General features: G+C 46.1%; 1 pseudogene; it reads left to right on the top strand.

Moving 5' to 3' along the window:
• LOC125483814 overlaps positions 1-20,774 on the top strand; it is a 56,843-nt pseudogene extending 36,069 nt beyond the window's left edge.
• The last annotated feature ends 3,042 nt before the right edge of the window (positions 20,775-23,816 follow it).

Here is a 23,816-nt window from a genome sequence, read left to right as displayed (position 1 = left end):
AATTATTCTCCTCTTAGGGGACTGGGCACAGCTGAGTAATTTTCCACATTGCCAGGTCGATGTCAGAGTTGGGGCTGGAATGAAACAGCTTTCCCAGGGGCACAGCTTATTGTGCAGCACAAGCCTTCAGTCCTATTGCAGGAATGGCGACAGGGCCAGTTACATTCTTCGTATCTTTAGTTTATCATTATCTTTTTCTTGATATCATGTGCAGTGAATTGAATTGGTTGAAGACTGGCATCTATGATTTTGTGGACGTCATGATGAGGGCGAGCTAAGTCATCTACTTGGTACTTCTGGCTGAGGATGGTGCAGATACTACATCCTTGACTTTTGTACTGATGTGGAGGGCTGTTCCATTGTTTAGGATGGGGATATTTGTGGAACCCTCTCCTCCAAGGAGTAGTTTAACCGTCAATGTCCATTTATGTCTGGTTGTGGCAAGACTTTTGGTCTGTTGATCTTGCAATCATTTTGCCCTGTCTGTAATGTGTTAGTTCTGCTGTTTGGAATGCAAGCAGCCGAATGCGGTATTTATAATGGGTTGGCATCAGTTTTAGGTTCAGATGATTCTGACCCCGGCATGTTTGCCTGCACTCATCACTGAACCGTTGATCAGCTTCATGGTAATCATAGACTGAGGGATTATCCAGGACAAAAAGTTACAGATTGTGGTTGAATACAATTCTGCTTCTGCTGTTGCTGTGGTTTACATCACCACATGAATGCCCAGTTTTGAGTTGCAATACGTGCAATGTAATTGTACTGCCTGTCCCCAAGTTCAGACCGAGTGCCCATCTCTCCTGTACTCAGTGACCTACTCTGGGTTCTGATGTGGTAACATTTCTATTTTAATGTTCTTATTCTTCTGAGAGTCTCTCCATGATGTCATGCCTTCAATTTGTCACATTCCTCAAAACACATTTAACATATTCATCTGAATCTTTTCCCTTCCCAGAGTGACATCTTCCGTTTTTAAAGTGAATGTGCTTCTCCCTGTTTCTCTCCCTGACCATGATTAAGTGCTCTGTAGTGTCAGTGATGCCAGCCTTAACTAATGAATTTGTGCACCTTGCTCTGTCATTCACTTCCCAGTGTATGGTGCTCCATGTTGGACAGGGCGTTTGAGCAGCTTTGACACACATTGTTGGAATTTATTCGAAAACAGAAATTGCTGAAGAAACTAAGCAGGTCTGGCAGCATCTTTGGAGTGAGAGCAAAGTTAATCTGTTGGATCCGGTGACACTTCTTCAAAGCTCCCAGTTTCATCAGCAATTTTTGTTTTTGTTTCAGATTTCCAGTGTCCATAGTTCTATGTTTTGTTGAAAATTTATTTTGCGCCAATTCATTTCTGGAGAAACTCAGCAGGTCTGGACGCATCTGTGGAGACAGAGAAACAGCGTTAAGATTTCAAGTCCAGCATGACCCTTCTTCAGAACTGAAAAGGATTGGAAAATACCTTGACAGAGGTGGAGGAGGAGTGACAGAAAACAGAGATGTGGGGGTACAGTGCAAAAGACAAATGGATGTTTAGTTGTGGTGAAAGAGAAACAGATGTAAAATGGGAGTAAATACAGGTGTGAATGGGGGAGATGGGTTCTTTCCATTGAGTGCAAGATAAACAAGACACAAACAAGACAAGGTCACAGGGAGACTGGGAGGGAGAACGTACGAAAAATGGAGAACATTCATAATGGTGTCAGGCTGTGAATTTATGGAATTGAATATTAAGACCTACAGGCTACAAAGCACAAAGCATAAAATGAGGTGTTACTCGAGTTTGGGATGCCCTTCATTGAAACATTGCGGGAGCCCAGGACCGAAATGTTAGCATGAGAACAAGGTAGATTATCAAAATTGGAAGCGATGAGAAGGTTAGGGTTATTCTTACAGGCGGAGTGGAAGTGTTCGGCAAAGCAATCTCTTTTTGGTCTCGCCAGTGTAAAGCAGGCAGCATTGTGAGCAGCAATGGCAGTAGACTGGATTGAAAGAGAACAAGTGAATTGCTGCTTCACCTGGAAGGTATGTTTTGGGTTGCTGAGAAAGGAGGAACGAGTCTACAATCTTTTCAAATTTCCGGTTTTATTTCATCTTCAATATCGACTACATTGTACGTTGGGACCTCTGCAGCAACAGCTTTAATTGTGCTTTTTAGACTTCTTTTTAACTCAATTTACTCACAAGCTGCTCCCGACATCCTTAACTACAGGGTCTAGGCAACAATTTGTTTGTCATGTACGTTCCTGTATGCTTTAAACTGATTTCCTTCGTTTCAACCGCACGTGCAAGCCTGCTGTTTGTAATATAATTTGTAAATTTAATCCGTGTTATGCTGTAGCTTAATCAAATAATTTTCAATATGCTCCACCACTTCCTTGCTTTTATACTCTGTACCTCTATTCATAAAACTAAGGATCCACTGAGCCTTCTTCGAAATATTTTTCACTTGCCCCATCACCTATAATTTCCTGTCTTCTGTGTCCCTCTCTCCTTAAACAGGGGGGTTATATTTGCCAGTCTTCTGGGATCCTCCCTGACTCCAGCGATTCCTGAAAGATCACCAGCAAAGCCAAACAATCTCCTCTGCTATCCCCTTAGAACTATGGCGTGCAGCCCATCTGATCTGGTTAATTTATCTACTTTCAGATCTTTCAGCTTCCCCAGCACCTTCTCCTTACTGATGGTCACCACACTCACCTCTGCCCTCTGATTCGCTTGATGTTCTGGCAGGCTACTGGTGTCTTCCACCGTGAAGACTGATGCAAAGTACCTATTCAGATACTCTACCATTTCTATGTTTCCCATAAGTACTCCAGCCTCATTTCCAGCAGTCCAGTATTTGGTCCTGCTTCCCTCTCTCCCTTGTTACGTATCTAAAGACCTCTTGAAATCTTCTTTTATATTATTAACAAGCTTACCATCATATTTCATCTTCTCCTCCCTATTGTTTTTATTATTTATCCGAAGATGATATTTGAAGTCTTACTAATCCTTTTGGAGTTCCAACAGTCTTCACCACATTGTATGCTTTCTCTTTTGCTCTCATGCTGTCCCTGACTTGCTGTATTACCGACAGGTGCCTTGTCTTCCACTGAGTATGCTTCTTCTCCCTTGGGAGGAATTTAAAATGTGCCTCCGAATTATCCCAAGAAACTCCTGCCATTGCTGCTCCACTGTCTTCCCTTCCCATCAACTCTGGCCAGTTCCTTCCTCCTGTCTTTGTAGTGACGTTCCTCAATTATAATCACGTCACATCTACGAATGAGCAATATGTCTAACTGAAAGAGGGAAGTTTGAGAGATGTGACACCGAGCACTATTGGAGGATTTATTAACAAGATATAAATAGAGAGAGAGAGAGACCGAGACAGAGAGGGAATATGGATGAAGTGGTGTAAAAATAGAGAAAACTAGATTATTGAATGAAGTAAATGAAGTTCGCTATTTTGGCAATTTCTGTGTGCTGTCGTCCTTTGTACGATGTATGTACAATAGAGTAACATGTTCACATTCTCTGTCTAATGCCAGAACTTTTATCTCCAGCAATATGACAGACGCCAGCCATGGACAGAACGCAACAGGTCAGTATATTTATTTCCTCGCAGTGTGTTAATTAATTGAAATAAGGTGGGACACCCGAAGCAGGAATTTATAACAGACAAACTGATAAGAATGAGAGACTAGAGCATGGAAACCCAGAGAGGGGAAATTCTTGAGAGAAAGGGAACATAACACGTCAGCTGAAAGTTAAATAATATTTAAATATTTTCGAAATTTTGTACATTGTATGCACCATATTTTGTTAAACATGTCTCCGTTGTTAACTCTGAATGTTTTGTGTACACACGAACAGTCTTATCTATCTACACAAACTGACAGAAAGTATATATCAAATCATTTCTCCTCCATTCCAAACTATCGTGTTTTGTTTACATTGTCACTCGCCATTCCTTCAGCCAATTATATTCTGTTTCCTTCTCTGCATTTTATTTTATTCTGACTATAAGAAGATATTGGTGTCTGGGGGATATCGCTTTACTCCTGCCCAGTCTCCACGGCCACTGTCTCCACAGCCACTGTCTCCTATTCCTTTCTGTTTGTTAGCCAATCACATCGATGCTGTCTCTGACTCTTTAATCCCAATAAACAAGGCAATTGGAAATGTAGCGGTTACTTTTGAGCGAAGGCCAAAACAATGGAAAAGAATAGGTGTATAAACTGTGCAAAAAATGTTTGCAACTTTAGAAGCAAATTATTGAATGCATCGTGTTAAAGATAAAATGTTGCCTTATTACAGCAGTGAGAGGAAAATTCAGCGAAATCCACATTTCCTATCTTTGTTCAGGGCAGATGTGTCCAGAGACAGTTTTTAGATTGGCAGTTGTCGTGGAGAAGACTTCAACGCAGTAACAACCTCTCGATTGGCTCTTAGGAATGCGGTTACATAGAGCATCTCACGTGGATAACACAACAGAATAATTGAGCCTGTAAAGAGAAAGCATCAACTTTCTCCTTTACGTCTAACATTGTGAGAGTAATTGGAGATGGGCAACAAGACCAAAAGCAAGCGATGTCAGCATCCCAGACCAGGTATTGTTGTTACATTAAAAGTGTTGTAGTGAAAGCGTTTAACTGGAGCTGTTTGTTACATGAATCGAATTAAAGTCAGTCACCATGGATACTAACTGTGTCACTGGACGATTTCCCTCTTCTATTAATAAGGGGTTTCTTCCAATGCGTTATCTCATCGTATCAGTGGCTGTGTCATCCTCAACATGATTGGGATCAACAGCTCCAGAGAGAGGGAGAGATCAGAATCTGTGAACAGCAGATAGAGATGTTCCAATTATGGATCAGAATGTGAGAACAATGGATTGGAATGTTCCAATAACGGATCAGAACCTCAGAACCATAGGTGGGAATGTTACAGCAATGTACCAGAATCTGAGAGTAATAGATTGGAATGTTCCAACCATGGACAGAAGTTTATCCGATGGCCTTTACTTGCTTTCTTTCGATTAACATACCGTTATCATGGCGGATAGAAGCTGTACTGATGGTTATTCAGGCGGGTTACTATCCCATCCTCACTTTTATTGGTGTTCCCGGTAAGTCTCTCTATCTCTGTCCGTTTATTAAGTCTGTAAGACTTTGTGAACAGCATCTCAATTTCTAAGTTCTGTATTTGGCAAAGATGGAAACTATTGTATTCACTTTCAAATACAAACTCAATTCTCATTCCATGGCTTTTTTCACCTTCACTTACAAACATCTGAGAAGGAATAAAAGTGTTCATAACCACCATTGGCCCATTTTGTCCTGAGCTGATTTATATCACAATATTCCCCTTATCACCAATAATATTCCCAGTTTTCACTTCTGCCTCAGTGCTGTTTCTGAATAAACCATCATCTACATCTTTCCAGTTGCAGTTCTCCTCTGGCCACACTTGCAGTTATTGAAATTTTGATTGTATACTTATTTTTGTCTCTACCTGGACCTATGCCATTTGCAAAATGTGAAGCCAGTTTGATTCTAAAAAGAGGTGATTACAGCTTCAGCATAATCCATCGATGGCCATCAAATGACAGTTTCATTCAACTGTTTAGATTCTAGAACTCTCCGAGCCGGAGTGGGTGCCATGTCTGTCATCTCCTAAGTGCAGTGCTCCGATGTATTCACTTGGTGACAGAGGTCATTTCTCTTCACCTCCCCCCGACTGACCTGCTGCTGAGTGGAATACATTACCCTGTCTCCACAGAAGAAGGTACAGAAAATCTTCCAGAAATTCTACAGGACAGTGACTATGAAAATGAGAAACTGTGGGAGATTAGAATTAATAAGGAGGAATTACTCAAAACTAATTGAACTGAAGTTTGGTACGTTGCTCTGGTATGTCCCAGAGTATACATGGAGGTGGCAATAGAGCTCTTCAGTCTAACCAGTCCATGTCAAACATAATCCCAAACTATCCTAGTCGTACCTACCTGGGCTTGGCCCATATGTCTCCAACTGTTTCCTGTTCATGTACTTATCCAAATGTCATTTAAAACTTGTAACTACAAGAAAGAATTATTGATTGCCATTCGACGTTCTTTAGATTCTGGAACTTCTGGTTCCTACACAATGGAAAGTAGCCGTTGTAACCCAAATAAAAACTGGATTGGGAGGGAAAACAAAATAAAACTAAATTTTGTGCAACTTGATGTCTGTTATGAGGAAAATATTGGAATCTTTTCTGAGGACTGTGAAAACGAGACACTTGGGGAATGACTTGGCAGAATCAACTTAGATTCAGGAAAGGAAAGTCATCTTTGATAAACCTGTGAAGTTTGTGTTAATTAAATTTCAGTCCACAAATTTCAGGTGTGTGTCCAAATTATCCCCAGATATGTCTTCCATTGTTGCTTCACCATCTTCCAGACTAAGATTCTATTCCTATTAACTCTAGCCAGTTCCTCCCTAATGTCTTTGCAGTTTCATAACTCAATTATAATCGTGTCACATCAAATGTGAGCAATACATGTGATCTGAAAGAGGGAGGTTTGAGAGATAAGCCATGGAGAAAGATTGGAGTATTTATTAACTCGATATATGTAATGTATGTATGAGAGAGAGAGAAAGAGAGAGAGAATATGGATGATGAGATGTAAAAATAGAGAAAAGCAGATTATTGACAAAAGTAGATGTACTTTCCTATTTGTTTTGGCAATTCTTGTGTGCTGTGGTCCTTTATCCAGTGCATGTACGACTGAGTAATATGTATCTAATAGTTGAAGCATTCACACATGAGAAACAGTGGGAGTGGTGGATTTGAATTGACAGAACACTTTTGATATGGTTGCACACAGGTGAGTGAGTAAAGCTGGAGTCCAGGGGTAAGGGGAAATATGCTACATGGATTGAGAATTGTTTAGTTGAGACAACACAGACTGTCGAGCCCTTTTCCAGACTGAATGCTGTTACTTATGGGGTATCACATGTACCAGTGTTTGGTAATTTGAAAGGCATTCTACAATTTGGATGTGGCCAGCAGTAGCGTACATCTCATTTTGTAATGATTAAATGCTTCGAGGTTGGGAAGTGTTGTTGTCCAAAAGGACCTGCATGTCCTTGATCATTGGCCGCCAATATTAGTACATACAGGGGTATCAGTAATGAGGGAAGTGAATGGTATGTTGTCCTTCATTGTAAGATGATTCAAGTACATAAATAAGACCATATTTCTGCACTTGTAGAGCCTTGATGAGAGAATATTCAGGGGCATTGTGTGCGATTTTATCTCTTTTGTAAGGAAAGATCTCCTTGCCACAGACACGGTACAAACAGGTATCACCAGTCTAATCCCCGAGATGATGGTACCATGAGGAGAGAGTGAAGAAACTGCATGTTTAATCTGTAGCGCTGTGAAAGAATAAGAGATAATTGCATTAAAAGTTGAGGTTTGGCAGTGAACACTTATGTCCAAGAAAGACATTCATAGGGTGAGAAATTCCATACGTTACCCATGCAAATACATGTGGATTTTACATGTAAAATGACATAAAGCCTCATTTCGATTGAGAGAGAAGTGTTGGCTCTGAATGAACTCTCCCCAAATTAATGTGTGACCCTACACTGAACGCCATGTTGTTCACAATCCCGACATTAGCCATAATACCTTACTTCTGAAACAGAAAGCCATTCCAACCACATTCTGATCTTCATAGAGAACACAAGTCTGTCTTGTCGGAGGATGCCACCTTGAGATTTTGCACAGAACATTAGGCTTCCCACCTCACTGCTAGAAAACCGCTTTAAAGTACCGCATGTGTACCATGAGCAACGGAGACACGATGAACAGCGTGAAGCAGACTATCTGTTCAGCCTCTGCTCCATTTGCTTGTCATGTTGGAGCATCAGCTACCTCATTCTGTTTCCATGTAAGTGACTGTAGGGGCTGAATGGCTTCCTCCTGTTCATATGTCAGTGACTCAAGGGGCTGTACAGCAGGGCCAAGTGCCTAATTGGGCTTCCCCGGGTTCCTGTGTAACAGCTCGATGTGTGAACTCGTGTAACAATGCTGTAACTGTATGAGGTTATTTTGTTCTGGATTCTTTTAAGACAGAGATTGAACAAGAGGCACAAAGCTGTCTAGTTAATAAAACTTGAGTAAACAGCTTGAGAGGCTTCGGTTTTTTCACAACATCTGTCAACTATTTCACTAATGTCGCTCTGAATAAATTTAAACATAAAGGCACCACAGACTTCTGGGGAAGAGAATTCCCTTTCGAAATGCCCTTTTAGAATTTCTTCTCATCCATCTTATAGAATCAGAAACTCACACAGCACAGAAACAGACCCTTTAGTCCAACTTGTCCACGCTGACCAGATATGTAATCTGATCTATTCCCAAGTTCCAGTATTTGGCCGAAATCCATCTAAACCCTTCCTATTCATTTACCAATCCAGGTACCCTTTAACTGTGTAAATGCACCCATCTCCACCACTTCTGACTACATTTTTTGTACACACACCACTCTCTGCATGAAAATGTTGCCCAACGTTCCCTTCTATATCTTTCCCCTCTCACCTTCAACATATGCACTTTACTTTTTGACTCCTGGGAAACAGATCTTGGCTATTCAGACTATTCATGCTCCTCATGATTTTATAAACCTCTGTAATGTCACCCCTCAGCCTCCAACACTCAGGGGAAAAAGCTTCAAACTATTCAGCGTCTCCCTCTCACTCAAACCCTCCAAACCAGGAGCATGCTTGTCAATCTTTTCTGCTCCTGTCAAGGTTAACAACATCCTTCCTTTAGCAGAGTTAACCGAAATGTGCGCAATATTCTTAACATGGCCTCATCAACGTCCTGTACAGGAGAAACATGCCATCTCAACTCCTATACCCAATGCTCTGACTGATTAGGGCTAGCGTGACAAACGTGTTCTTCAGCATCCTGTCTACCTGCTACTCCACTTTCAAGGCACTAAGTGCCTGCACCCAAAGTCTCTTTATTCGGCAACACACCCCAGGGCCCTCGGATTAATTGTATAAGTCCTGCCCTGCTTCACTTTACCAAACGCAGAACCTCTCATTTATCTAAATCAAACTCCATCAGCCACACCTTGGCCCACTGGCCCATCTGATCAATGGCCCATTGCACTCTGAGACAATCTTCACCACCGTCCACTGCACCACTTTTTGATGTCATCTGTAAACTTACTAACCATGTCTCTGATATTCACATCCAAATCCTTTATATTAATGATGGAAAGCAGTGAACTCAGCACTGATACATGCGGCACACCGCTGGTCACTGGTCTCCAGTCTGTAAAACAATCCTGTGCCTTCATGCCAATTTTGAATTCAATTGGCTATCTCCCCCGGATTCCATGTGTCGTACCATTAATAACCTGTCTACCATTCGGAACCTTGCCAAACACCTTCTGCCACACTGCCTTCATCAACCTTCTTTATCACCTCTTCAAAATAATCAAGTTAGTGAGACATGTTTTCCACCACACAAAGCCATGTTGACTATCTCCAATCAATGCTTGCCTTTCCAATGGCATGTAAATCCTATCCCACAGAATCCCCTCCAACAACTTACCCAGCACTCATGTCAGGCTCACTGGTCTATGGTTCCCTGACTTGGCAGGTCATTGTTTCCTTTTCCAGTTCCACCCCTCCACTGGTCACAGCAAATTTTAAATGTAACCAGGTTGGTGATTTGGTCGATGATATAGGTCTCACACTGGGTCAGGGTCGGTGTTAGGAACAAGTCAGGCAGTTTTCTTTAATCTGCTAAAAAGCACGTTTATGACTAAAATAAAGTTACTCAAGCTATGATGGAAAGAAGAATGTAAAACAGTTTGGATCTGCAAATATTTACATTGATATTTTCTCTTTCTAAAAGTAATGACACACACACACACACACACACACGTACGTTTGATGACAAACGTAAATATTAATTTGAAATAACTTTGTCCACATAATAGTTGAACTCATGATAAAAGGAAAAATATGAGATTGCCCCAAATGTTATTCTGCTTCCAAATGTGTTCTGTTCGCACAAGTTGTTGGCAATGGGATTACTTCCTGGAACAGTTACATTTGGCTGAATTCCCTTTGCTTCAGGCAGTGGGAGACTTCAGTGAAACCTAGTCATGAATCCTCCACCAGTGGTAAAGATGACTGACCGGTGTTTAGCTCTCATACATTGCTGTGATGAGGAAGAAAGAAAGAGAGACGGAGCAATCGGCCGTTGCTAAACAGGGAGGTTACATTATTTTTCCCTCTCTGAATTGAATCACACAATAATGTTATTCGACGCCCAAACAGGAACATGTGAGGTCTCCTTGAACTTTGTCCGAACTATACGTTTCCGCCACATTTCCTGATCCGTGTCGGTGCATCATTGCTGCTGTTTTACACAGAGCCATTTCCTTAGCAACAAATGGGCCTACTTGATTTAAATATATGTTTATATGTGCTTGCATAATTTAAAAATAAAATGTTTAATGTCTTCACAATATCTGTGTTAAAACGAATGCGTCTTATTCCTAAATAAACACAGAAATTACTAGAAAAGTTCAGCAGGCTGGGAGCATCTATGAAGAGAAATCAGAGTTAATGTTTCAGGCACAGTGAACCTTCCTCAGAACCTGTTTTACATTTTTAAATTACTTCCTCAGTTTTATTCTCCCGTACACGAGGAAATATCCAACAGCTATTCACCAGCTACACTCTTTTCAAAATCTTATATAGTCAAGAAGAACATTTCTCGTTCTCAGGTCTGAGCTGTTAATCCTCCATAACAAAATGCCTTCATCCCAGGACAGTGTATAAAGAACCATCTTTGAAAATTTTCAAACACAGTTGTGTTTTTTTTTTTCAGTTTAGGGCATCATAACTACACACAGAGCATCAAATGTGGTCTCAGCAATGCCCTGTACAGATGCAGGGAAACATGCTTAAGATCATAGCCAGCACCCTTTGCAAGAAACAACATCATTCAATTCACTTTCCAAATCACTTGTGGCATCTTCAGAATAATATTATATGATTTATGTACTAGGACACACAAATCCCTCTGGAGCACCGACCTCTGCGTTCCTTCTCCAGTCATATAATTGACTGCTGTTTTCTCCTTTCCCCAAAACACAAACTTCCCATAACCCACACTGTACTGTTTTATTTGCAATGCCGAAAGTTTGCTCATTATCATCCCCTGTCTACAGCCCGTTGTAAATGCTCTGCCTCCACTTGACATCTTATTGGACGACTATGCTGGTGTACGAGCAAATGGAGCTCCAATCCTATCAGCCGTTGATCCAAACCGGTAATCTCGTTTGTAAACTGTTGATGACCTCACACTGGTCCCTGAGGAATTCCAGTAGTTGCAGCTTTCCAAACTGAAAATAAATAATTATCTCTCCTCTGCTTTTCCTGTTAGCTAACCAGGGCTCGCTGTGTAGCAGCCGAAAAAATGTTGCAGGGCCTCTCCTGTGGTGTGCAGCTGGTTTTCGAGGTGTTTCGGAGCTCAGCAATACACCATTAGGGCTATTTGTTGTCAGATCATCAGGTAGAGGTTGTACTGTCAATGATTCTGATCCTTGAGCGTTTAAAAAACAAGCACAGAATATAGACTGACATTTGAGTAGAATGCTGCAGGGTCAAAAATGCTGTCTTTCAGATGCAGCAATAAATCTAGCCTACCCTCTCAATCAGGTGCTCAATTTTCTGCGGAAATGTTTTGAGGAGGAGGGAAGATTTCTTATCAGTCTGGTTAACATTTGTCCCTTTAACAACACAATGAATACAGATAATCTTAATGATTAATTTCATTTTTGGCTGTGGGTGCTGTGTGGAAAAATGGCCACAATTGGTACACAATAAAATAAAAAAAATGTCTTTGATGAGTGACCTTACAGACGTTTGCAAAGTCATAAGGGGCACAGAAGTGTAAACAATCAATGTCTTTTCCCCGGGGTGGGGGAGTCGAAAACGAGAGGTCATAGCTTTACGGAGAGAGGGGAAAGATTTAAAAGGGACTTAAGGGGCAACATTTTCACGCAGCGGGTGGTGCGTTTGTGGAATGAGCTGCCAGAGGAAGTTGTGGAGGCTGGTACATTTACAACATTTAAAAGTCATCAGGATGAGTACATGTTTAGGAAGGGTTTGGAGAGTTATGGACCAAATGCTGGCAAATGGGCCTCGATATATTTAGGATATCTGGACAGCATGGATGAATTGGACCGAAGGGTCTGTTTGCATGCTGTATATCTCTAAGTCTCTATGACTCTATGTCTGAGTACTTCATTCTAAGTCCTGTGTAATTCCGGAGTGGAGAAGAATGATCTCCTATCTCATTGTAACAACCATGACTGTTTCAATGGGGACTTCCTTTTCCTCTGCAACAGCTTCGAGGGTTGGAGTGAGAGAACAACACACAGGATAGGAACTGCAGTTGGTCATTCGGACCCTCGTGCCTGCTGCTCAATTTAGAAAGATCATGGCTGATTTGTTTATGGCTGAACACCCCTTTCCTGTTTATTCCCAATAAATATTGACTCTGCTGATCATCAAAGGTCATTGAGGTCAGCATTAAATACCTTTAATAACCGAGTTTTCAATGTTCCCTGGGGTGACAACACCACAGACAGCACAATATTAAAGAGAAAGATATATTCTTATCTCAAACTTAATTGGGAGACTCCTTAAAGTGTGTTAACCTCATAGCAAGTTACCTCGTCTTTAAAGAGCACAACAAATAGGAGCAGATATAGGCCATTCATTCCCTCAAACCTATTACGTATTCCGATTGATTCTGTTCACTGAAGTATGTATCACTCTCAGCCATCACTGCTCTCTTGGGAAAATATTCCTGATACCTTCAGACCAGACAGCATAAGAAATTGGAGCAGAATTAACCATTTGGCCCATCAAGCGTGCTCTGTTTTTCGATTATGCTTGACATGTTTCTCAAAACAATTCTCTTGCCTTCTCACCGTAACCCTCGATCTGCTTATCAATCAAAACGTATCTATCTCTGTCTGAAAGACGCGGCTGTGTCTGTGTTTCTCTCTCTCTCTCTCTCTCTCTCTCTCTCTCTCTGTGTGTGTGTGTGTGTGTGTGTGTGTGTGTGTGTGTGTGTGTGTGTGTCTGTGAATTTCTGCTTTATGGCAGGAGACAGGGTGGTCATGGAGGATTGTCCTTCAGACTGGAACCCTGTGATTAGCGGTGATCCACAGGGATTGGTGCTGGATTTACTTTTGTTTTTCATTTAAAAAAAATGATTTAGATGAAAATTATAGAAGGCATGGTTAGCAAGTTTACGGATGACACTGAGATTATTTGAATCGTAGACAGGGAAGGTTATCCAAGATTACAAAGAGATCCTGATCAATTGGATGAGTGAATCATAAAGATGTATTGCATGGGAACAAATCCTTTGGCCCAACATATCCATGCTGACCAGGTATCCGAAATTAATCTAGTCCCATTTGCCAGCATTTGGCCCACATTCCTCTGAACCCTTCAAATGCATATACCCATCCAGATAACTTTAAAATGGTGTTTTCACAAGCCTCCAGCATTTCATCTGGCAGTTCATTCATATGTTTTTTAAATCTTTCCTCTCGTGTGCCTTCTAATTTTTGACTCCCTGTATTCTGGGAAAAAGACCCTGACTGTTCACCCTATCCATGCCCTTCATGATTTTATAAACATATATAATGTGCACATTTTACTCCAATCAACACGAATGACTGTGCTTTCTGTTATCCCGGGCCTGAATTCTGAAATTCAACGCTGATTCTCTTCTCGATCAAGTCACAATTCTCGAAAAAGTTTAACCAATTTGTTCAGACATTTTATGAAACACATCTGTGGGATTTGAATCTAGACCTTTGGGCCCAAAGGTGGAGACACGACCACCACGCTGCGATGGCCCCTGAATCTGCAACATTATTCTCCTGTATATTTGCTCATCAACCTGTTCTGACATGCTGTGACATACTTCTGCGACTGTCAGGACTTGAATCCAGAACTTTTGGTCCAGAGCTAGTGACATTACCACAGGTTCAGGGATGGGAATCGAATCCAGAGCTCTGGCACAGAGGCATTAGCGCTTCCCATTACACAAGACCAAAGGCATGCCCAGATTTTGGGTCACATTTTGCATGCCAGATTTCAGTTGAGTTTGGATTTATCAAATTCTGGTTAGCTTTACTGAATGTTTTTCAGTGTTGAACAAATGCAAGGTACTTCCCTCAACTGCAGGATGTTGAGGGCATGTGCTGTGCCAATGAGATAAACTGTTAACATCTTTAATTACTTGGCTATGATTTCCAGCTTTAATGGTTATTATCTGAAAACCCTCCCTCTACTGACCCCTTCTCCCACCGCCAACACATCCCCTCCTCCTGCACACCACCTCAAGGCCTCCTACTCTCCCTCGACCTCTTCATCTCCAACTGCCGTCGAGACATCAATTGCATCAACCTCTCCACCCCTCTCAAACACTCCAACCTCTCCCCCACAGAACATGCAGCCCTCTGCTCCCTCCGCTCCAACCCTAACCTTGCTATAAAACCCGTGGACAAGGGTGGAACAGTTGCCGTATGGCGCACTGACCTCTACATCGCCAAGGCCAGACGCCAGCTCTCTGACACCTCCTTCTACTGCCTCCTTGATCATGACCCCATCCCCGACCACCAAAACATCATCTCCCAAACCATCCACAATCTCATCACTTCAGGTGACCTTCCACCCACAGCCTCCAACCTCATCGTTCCCCAACCCCGCACCGCCCGTTTCTTTCTCCTTCCAAATTCCATAAACCTGACTGCCCTGGTCGACCCATTGTCTCCGCCTGCTCCTGCCCCACCGAACTTATCTCCACTTATCTCGACTCCATTTTCTCCCCCTTGGTCCAGGAACTCCCCACCAACGTCCGTGACACCACCCACACCCTCCACCTCCTTCAAAACTTCCGATTCCCTGGTCCCCACCACCTCATCTTCACCATGGACGTCCAGTCCCTGGACACTTGCAATCCCCATGCAGATGGCCTAAAGGCCCTCCGCTTCTTCCTGTCCCGCAGGCCCGAACAGTCCCCCTCCACTGACACCCTTATCCGCTTAGCTGAACTCGTCCTCACACTCAACAACTTCTCCTTCAATTCCTCCCACTTCCTACAGACAAAGCGGGTGGCCATGGGTACCTGCATGGGCCCAAGCTATGCCTGCCTCTTTTTAGGTTGCGTGGAACAATCCCTCTCCCGAAGCTACACTGGCCCTATCTGCCACCTCTTCCTCCGTTATATTGATGACTGTATCGGCGCTGCCTCGTGCTCCCACGAGGAGCTCGAACAGTTCATTCACTTCACCAACACCTTCCACCCCCAACCTTGAGTTTACCTGGACCATTTCCGATACCTCCCTCTCCTTCCTGGACCTCTCTGTTTCCATCTCTGGCAACCACCTGGAAACCGATATCCATTTCAAGTTTACGGACTCCCACAGCTACCTAGAATACACCTCTTCCCACCCACCTTCCTGCAAAAATGTCATCTCCTATTCCCAATTCCTTTGCCTCCACCGCATCTGCTCCTGAGATGAAGCATTCCACTCCCGGACATCACAGATGTCTTCGTTTATCAAGGGCTGCAACTTCCCCTCCACAGTGCTCGAAAATGCCCTTGAACGCATCTCTCGTGTTTCCCGCAACTCATCCCTCACACCCCCTCCCCTCAATAAAAACCAAAACAGAATCCCCTCGTCCTCAGGTACCACCCCACCAATGTCCGGATCCAATGCATCATCCTCCGGCACTTCCGCCACCTGCAATCTGACCCTGCTACCAAAGACATTTTTTCCCTCCCCACCCTTATCTGCTTTCCGGAGAGACCACTCTCTCCGTGACTCCCTTGTCCGCTCCACTCTCCCCACCAGCCCCACCACCACCGGCACTTTGCCCTGCAACCGCAGGAAGTGCTGTACCTGCCCCTACACCTCCCCTGTCATCCCCATCCCAGGCCCCAGAGAAACCTTCCACATCAAACAGATGTTCACCAGCACATCTGTTAATGTGGTATATTGTATCCCCTGTTCCTAAATGTGGCCTCCTCTACATTGGGGAAACCAAGCGGAGGCTTGGAGACCACTTTGTGGAACACCTACGCTCGGTTCACGACAAACAACTGCACCTCCCAATCGCGAACCACTTCAACTCCCCCTCCCACTCCTTGGAGGACATGACCATCCTGGGCCTCCTCCAGTGCCACAACGATGCCACCCGAACGTTGCAGGAACAGCACCTCATATTTCGCTTGGGAACCCTGCAGCCCAATGGTATCAATGTGGAATTCACAAGCTTCAAAATCTCCCCTCCCCCAACTGCATCCTAAAACCAGCACAGCTCGTCCCCGCCTCCCTAACCTGTCCGTCCTCCCTTTCTCCCACCTATCGACTCCTCCCAACTCAAACCCCACCCCCACCTCCTTGACCTGTCCGTCTTCCCTTGACTGACCAACTTCCACCCTAACTCCCCACCTACACTCACCTTTACTGGCTCCATCTCCGCCTCCTTGACCTGTCCGTATTCTCTCCACCTATCTGCTCCTTTATCCATCTTCCATCTGCCTCACCTCTTTCCCTCTATTTATTCCAGAATCCCCTTCCCCTCCCCCATTTCTGAAGAAGGGTCCAGACCCGAAACGTCAGCTTTCCTTCTCCTGTGATGCTGCTTGGCCGGCTGTGTTCATCCAGCTCTATACCTTGTTATCTCAGATTCTCCAGCATCGGCAGTTCCTACTATATCTGTAGACTGCAATGTTCGGGAAAGAAATTCTGCAGACATATTCTGCAGAATGAAGAATCTCGATTAGACATTACTGAACACCAGACATGACAAAAGAGCAAAATTTCCAACCCCAAAAGATTGTATTGCAGGTCACTATTTCCCGCCTCTAACGTGTGACTGCCCTCCTCCTAAAACAATTAAATGTTACAAGGCAACAAATTATATTCTAGGAACAAAAACAAAGTTGCTGGGAAAGCTCAGCAGGTCTGGCAGCATCTGTGAAGGAAAAAACAGAGTTAATGTTTGGGGTCCAGTGACCCTTCCTCAGAACCGATGGTGGCTGGGAAAACGTCAGTTTATATGCAGAAAATAGGGAGGTGGGTGGGGTAGGGAGTAAACGATAGGATAGAGCCCAAGGAGAGAGAAAGACAGTTGGACAGACAAAAGAGTTGCGAACGATCAGGCTGGGAGGGTGAATAGTTGTTAATGGGGACTGTTAGTGACTAACAACAGGGGGTGTGTAGTGGAAATGGAACTGACACTGGGTTTAAAGTGAGAATTACCCTTCACTGAACATTGCTCCTTACTCGATTGGTGGGACGTTTATATTTTGGAATCTCCACACGGGTCGTCCTCGTTCTCTCCGGCTCATTCCAGGGTCCTCCCCATGCGGTGGAGGAAGGTGGGTGAGGGAACTGATGTGGGGAACACCACCGCCCTGCTTGGCCCTTTCTGTCCTATATCAGACTGTTTCTCCTGGAATGAGGGAAAGGGAGGAAGGGAATGAAGGTGAATGTGCGTGGCCCTGCTATGAGTGATGGTGTAGGTGAGGGGGAAGTGGTGAGGTATCCGGATTGAATCAGTCGACAGTGTTGGATCCATGCAGTGTTTTCAGTGCAGGGGAGTAGCAGAGGTGTGTGAGAGAGAGAGAGAGAAAGAGAGAGTGATGGAGCAGAGAGAATACGGTGATACTTATCCTGACAGAGCGGGGAAGATTATTGTTGCTTGTCCTCTGTTGCTGGACATTTCTTCAGACTGCAGGTGGGTGGTGAGCTCAGGCCATGCTTGGTGGGTCTGGTGGTGTGGTTTCCTCTGTTAAAAGAATGGTCCTCCTTTGTACTAGCCCATCCACCAGGACCTCCGTGTCCCTTTTGATAAATCTTGGTGCAATTGCCCCTTATCTGTCAGGCTCGGGTTAAACCGTGCAGGCTGGATCCGAACTGAGAAAGTTCAAATGTGTGCCCATTGGCCTTTTAAAGATGGCACCTGCGCCAGGGATCATGGAATACCTGGGCCATCCAGGCGATGGGAACTATTACCAGCCATGATGGGTGGGAGAATCAGGCTTGCATTGAATGAGAGAAATGCCATGTGGTGGGGTAGGTAGATAATGAGGGGAGTTTGATAAGATAGCATCAGAAAACTAGCTCGGCCTCCTGCAGACTATCCCTCTGTCACACTCAATTAAAATGACACTGAGACAAATTATTGTTATATTCAGCTCAATGGCTGTGCTCACCACACTCTCAGTCACAAATACAGAACAAATGCTCATTCAAAATTCTCCATCATCTGAACGCACAGCAATATCCTATTCACGCATCATTCCTGAAAAACTGACTCATGTTGCAAGATGCTATCAAAATGTGTACTTGTCAGCATTCTAAAACTTGTGAACGCATCCTTCCATGACAGTGTCTCTCAAACTCCCCCTCTCTGTCTATATATCCAACCCATCCCATTTGTTCGTATTTAAACTGATGCCCCACCATCTCTCTCTGGCAGTGATTTTCACACCCATGGCACCCCTTGTCATGGCACCTTGGAGATATGGAGCTGTAAACGGATGGGAGCCCCACATCCTGTCACGTCCAGCTTGGGCTGCAAGTTTCCCCAGGCTGGGCAGCGATTTAAAACAGCGTTACCGAGCACTGCACTGGGGTGTCTGTACAGATCTACACGCTGGTAGGGTAACTGCTCTGGGTTTACAGATCAGTTCAGTGGTGCTCACTTCACAGCCCCCCGTGCTGGAGAGATAGCTGGTCTGTGCTTATCGATCAAGGCACTCGTATGGTCTGCACAGCTCTCCACACTGGACAGGCATCCAGTCCGAGTTCTCAATCACTGCACTGGTATGGTCTGCACAGTTCCCCGTGCTGGAGTGATATCTAGTTGACTGGTGAGGCCTGCACAGTGTCCCACTCTGGACAGATTGCTGGGTTGTATTGGTCTGCACTGGTCTGCACAGTGCCCCATGCTGAACAGATATCTTATCCGGGTTTGTGGTGTCTGGGCCGGTTCTGTGAAGTGGATTGAGAATGTGAGATAACTGACCACTTCAGCTGATCTGGCAATGCCTTTAATTTGTGTTTGCTAGTTGAGTTGAGTTTGGGGAGAGATTTCCACCGCGAGGCTGAGTAGGTCTCACCAAAACTGATGGACAGAGGGCCTTTGTGATATGGATCTTTATGACCTCATCACATTCTGTAACCGACATTCTCCGGAACATTCTGTAACCGACATTTCCTGGAACATTCTGTAACCGTCATTATTTGTGAACAGTTGGATTTCAGTTAATTGAACAAAAGATAAGATCCCGAGGGAAAAGATCCTGTTCCAGGGAGAAGGATATTCTGTTTCAAAATCCCCTCAGGCAGTTAAAGGGGTGAATACATTTTCCCTGTGTTCATGTTTCTTCACAACCGAAAATTGACCACAATTCAGAGTAAAAGACAGAAATTTCCAACCTCCATTTGTCTTCAAGAAACTGGCAACGTCTTCACCCTCCTTATGAGAAACTGTAAATAAGTGACCTGTGCCTGCTTTCTTGTGATCGAGTCTGTGGGAATGTTCTGGAAACCATCTGTTCTTATGGATGTTTATCTGTGTGTTGCGGGTGGGAGTGCTTCTTGTGTTACTTGCAAAAATAATTGAGACATTACTATTTGTTATTTCAGCTTCATTTTTTTTCCAATAAATCAGTGATACATTTGAAAATGTCACTGGGTCCTCAATCAAACTGGTAACTTTGCCTCCAGGCTGATGGATAATTTATTTATTTTCCTTCCTCACAGTTAATGTAGTGACCATCTACGTCCTGCTTTACGAAGATTGTGGACTGTCTCCATGTGTCAGACGTTACCTGGGGGCCATGGCAGTGGCTGATCTACTGGTCATTATCCTCGACTTGATATTGAGACACATTCCCATTGTTTATTGGGAACAGTTTTCTTTCCTGTGGTACATCCCCGTGTGTAATATCCATGCCGTCCTGCTTTATGCAGCCACTGACTGTTCTGTCTGGTTCACAGTCACTTTCACGTTTGATCGATTTGTGGCCATTTGTTGCCAGAAGCTGAAAAGTAAATATTGCAGTGAGAAAACGGCGGGTGTGGTTCTGGGAACAGTGACTGTGCTGAGCTGTTTAAAGAACATTTTCTGGTATTTTATGCTCACAGCTCGCTATTGGCTGCTGAATGACCCTGGTTTTGTTATGTGACATTTGATGTTTTATTCTCTCGCGGCTGGGTCATAATCGAGTTCCTCCACCATATTCGAGCCACGACTGTCCCATTTCTCCTGATTCTGCTGCTCAATGTTTTCACCGTCAGACACATTTTAGTGACTAGCAGAGCCCGCAGGAGACTCCGGGCTCACACCAATGGGGACGGTCAGGGTGACACAGAAATGCAAAATCGAAAAAAATCCATCACTTTACTGTTTGTGATCTCGGCCAATTTCATCCTGTTCTGGTCAACGTTAATGGTGTATTCTATATCGTACCGGATGTATTGGTTTGGGTATGACTCTATGTATTTACATTACTTCGTGCAGGAATTGAGCTTCATGCTGCAGCTCCTCAGTTGCTGCACAAACACCGCGATTTATGCCGTGACCCAGACTAAGTTCAGGCAGCAGCTGAAGAATGTGTTGAAATATCCCTTTACCAACATTCGTCAATCAATCAAATTCACTCATGAATCAATCCATCCAGGATTTTCTCATTTCTGTTCAATGTTTCAGCAATGAAGCAGCCTGTCGCTATGGTAACAGACTGAAGATAGTGCTGGCTTGTCCAACCTTATCCCACAGGGAGTTACAGGGAAACGTGTCAATGTTTCTCTGATCTCACAGGCCAAAGAGAAAAAGCACCATTCCACTGACTGCATCCGTAACTTCAATATGTAATTAACGTTCATTAAAGAGTGCTAAACAGCACAGCTAACTGTATTGTTGTTTGTCTTTGTGTTGAAGAAGCTAAGCTGGAGAGAGACAGACTCGGCCCCAAGGGAACGGGAGGATTTCAGGACTGAGCTCAGGAGTTGGGTTTAAGTCACTCTGTCCTTCCTTTCACCTCTGGTCTATCTCTGTCTCTTTCTCTCTCTCCTGTCCCTCCTCGCTCGCTCTCTCCCTCTCTGACCCACATTTCTCCGTACCCCACTGCTCCCCATCCCTCTCTCCATTCCCTTCCTTCTCTCTTTCCACCCACCCTCTCCAAACCACTCCCTCTCTCTCTCCCTGCGTCCTGTCTCTCTCTCCCTCCTCCTCGAAAGTCCGCACTCACTTCTCTCACCCTCTGCGTGTGTGATCCCCCATCTCCCACTCTGTATTTTTCCCTCTGACCCCACCTCTCCCTAATCCCCTATCACAGTCTTTCCCTCTCTTCATTCCCCTCCCCCTCTCTATCTCTCTCCCGATCCCGCTCTGTACCCTTTGTCTCTCTCCTCCCCCCTCACTCTCACCTTTAACTCTGCCTCTGTTTCCTTGTCTGTACCTTTCTATCTCTGACCCACATTCTCTCTCTCTCTCTCTGCCCCCTCCTCCTTGTCCTCCTCTCTCCCTTCGAGTCCCTTACTTATCTCTGTAACCTCCTGGCTCCCTGTCCCCCTGGCCCCCAGCCCTGTATCTCGCCCCCTGGCCCCCATACCCCTGCCCCAGGCCCTGCCCACGTCGCTCTCTCTCTCAATTCCTGTCGCTCTCTCTCCCTCCCTCCCTTCCTGTTGCTCCCTCCCTGTCTCTCCCTCCCTGTTACTCTCTCCCTCCCTACCTCCTTCCCTGTCGCTCACTCCGTCCCTCCCTCCCCTTCACTCCTTCCCCGTCCCTCTCTCCCACCCCGTCCATCCCCGTCCCTCGCTCCCTCGCCATCCCTCGCTCCCTCCCCATCCCTTGCTTCCTCGCTCCCTCCCCATCGCTCACTACCCGTCCCTCGCTCCACATCCCTCGCTCCCTCCCCGTCCCTCACTCCCACCATGTCCCTCGCTCCCTGACCCTCCCAGTCCATGTCCCTCGCTCCCTCCACCCTTTTGCCATCCCTGTCCCTTGCTCCCTCCTCGTCCCTTGCTCCCTCGCTCCCTCCCCGTCGCTCCCTCCCTCACTCCCCCCTTCCCCATCCTTCGCTTCCTCACTCTCCATCCCTCGCTCCCCTTCCCTTGCTCCCTCCCTCCCCGTCCCTCCCTCCCCGTCCCTCGCTCCCTCCCTGTCCCTCACTCCCTCACTCCCTCCTTCCCCATCCCTCGCTCCCTCGCTCCCTCCCCGTCCCTTGCTCCCTCCCCGCTCCTCGCTGCCTCGCTCCCTCCCTGTCCTTCCCTGTCCCTTGCTCCCTCCCAGTCCCTCCGCCTGTCCCTTTCCCTTGCTCCCTCCCCGTCCCTCACTCCCTCACTCCCTCCCTCCCTGTCCCTCGCTCCCTCCCCGCTCCTCACTCCCTCCTCCCTCCCCGTCCCTTGCTGCCTCACTCCCTCCCTGTCCTTCCCTGTCCCTTGCTCTTTCCCAGTCCCTCCCTGTCCTTCCGCCTGTCCCTTTCCCTTGCTCCATCCCTGTCCCTCCGTGTCCCTGTCCCTCGCTCCCTCCCTGTCCCTCCCTATTCTTTGCTCCCTCCCTATCCCTCCCCATTCTTGTCATTCCCTGTCCCTCTCCCCCTCCCTCTCCCTCCATATCCCTCGCTCCGTCTCTGCCCTCGCTTCGTGTCCCTCGCTTCCCCCCTGACCCTCACTCCCTCCCCATCCATCGCTCCCTCCCCATCCCTAGCTCCCTCCCCATCCCTCGATCCCGTCCCTCTCTCCCTCGCACCCGTCTTTTGCGCCGGTCCCTCCCTCCCTCGCTCCCTCCCCGTCCCTTGCTCCCTCTCTCGCTCCCTCTATGTCCCTCGCTCCCTCCCTCACTCCCTCCCCATCTCTCACTCACTCGCTCCCTCCCTCCCCGTCCCTCACTCACCCGCTTCATCCCTCCCTGCCCCTTGCTCACTCCCCGTCACTCGCTCCCTCCCCATCCCTCGCTGCCTCCTTCCCTCCTTGTCCAAATCCATCCCTCCCTCGCTCCCTCCCTCTCTCCCTCCCGGTCCCTTGCTCCCTCTCTCCCTCCCTCCCTGTCCCTCGCTCCCCATCCCTCCTCCATCCTTCCTTCCCCATCCCTCCCCAGCTCCCTCCACGTCCCTCCCTCCCCGTCCATTACTCCCTCCCTGTCCCGCGCTCCGTCCTTCACTCCCTCCCCATCCATCTTCCCTCCCCGTCCCTCGTTCCCTCGCCATCACTCCATCCCTGTCGTTCCCTCATTCCATCTCCCTTGCTCACTCACTGTCACCCCCTCCTTCCCTGTCCGTCGCTCCCTGTCCTTCTCTCCCTCCCAGTCCCTTGGTCCTTCCCCGTCCCTCACTCCCTCGCTCCCTCCCCATCCCTTGCTCACTCCCAGTCCCTCACTCGCTCCCTGCTCCCTCCCTCCCTCGCTCCCTGTCCGTCCCTCGCTCCCTCCCTCCCCATCCCTCGCGCTCTCCCTCGCTCTCCCTCTGTCCCTCATTCCCTCCATCCCCATCCCTTGCTCCCTCCCTCCTTCCCCGTCCTTTGCTCCCTTGCACCGTCCCTCGCTCACTCACTCCCTCGCTCCCTCCCAACTCGTCCCTTGCTCCCTCCCCGTCCCTCTCACCTGTTCCTAGATCCCTCCCCGTTCCTTCCCTCCCCGTCCATCACTCCTCATCCCTCGGTCCCTCGGTCCCTCCCTGTCCATCTCTCCCTCCCTGTCCCTCACTCC

This window comes from Rhincodon typus, chromosome 8 (assembly GCF_021869965.1).
Source record: "Rhincodon typus isolate 14 chromosome 8, sRhiTyp1.1, whole genome shotgun sequence".
Taxonomy (NCBI): Eukaryota; Metazoa; Chordata; class Chondrichthyes; order Orectolobiformes; family Rhincodontidae; genus Rhincodon; species Rhincodon typus.
The sequence above is the reverse complement of the archived record's forward strand: the minus strand, read 5'-3'. Positions and strand labels throughout refer to the sequence as shown.